The following is an 821-nucleotide window of genomic DNA, read 5'->3' on the forward strand; positions in this document are numbered from 1 at the left end:
CTAGGAACCTTCTGAGGATCTCATTGCATTTTTGACCGCAGGGACTATAGTCTAAATTCAGTTCTGGGGGCTTAATTTCTTCCCCAAAAAGGCCCTGATCAGATTCGAGAGAGAAGGTGAAGACAAGAATAAACCTCTACATATGAGAGCCCACTCTACCGACTGAGCTAACCCGACCACAGGGTTGTACTGTTTGAAAGTACGGTAACCTTCTGGGTGGGGTTTGCAAGGATGATCATTGCTGAGTGCGTTGGTTTAAAAGGTATACAGTATAAAAACATATCGTGGTACAAATTGCAGTAAATATACATAGATGGGGAGCTGGGTAGGCTGATTTATCTACCAATGTCGTAATTATGCTAAGATTTCTGACTTGCTGGCTTTAACAGAACAAAAGCTTCTCATCCATCTAATAACAGCCATAGATTACTTAATGCTCTGTAATCCAACAGCACAGATAAGTAAAGCTTACTGGCAGAATGGGGAGGCAGGTTGGTCCAGTTACATTCTGCCATAATGAAGATTTCAAAGGTTTGATCACTAATCACGACACTGAATGTTGTCATAATCAGATGCCAAAGTCTTTCAGCAGAACACCCAATGCGGCCCACTCATAGTTTTTCCATCTCTATTAGAACATCTGCTAAAAACTCTAAAAAATCCATGTTCACAGCGTGTGTTTGTTTTTGTTTGTTAAAAATAAAGCTGTATTGAACCAGATCCTCATCTGCTGACATGGAGAAAAGACTCTGTTTGTGTGTGTGTGTGTGTGTGTGTGTGTGTTTGTGTGTGTGTGTGTGTGTGTGTGTGTGTGTGTGTGT

The sequence above is a fragment of the Etheostoma cragini genome, chromosome 7 (genome assembly GCF_013103735.1).
Source record: "Etheostoma cragini isolate CJK2018 chromosome 7, CSU_Ecrag_1.0, whole genome shotgun sequence".
Classification (NCBI taxonomy): domain Eukaryota; kingdom Metazoa; phylum Chordata; class Actinopteri; order Perciformes; family Percidae; genus Etheostoma; species Etheostoma cragini.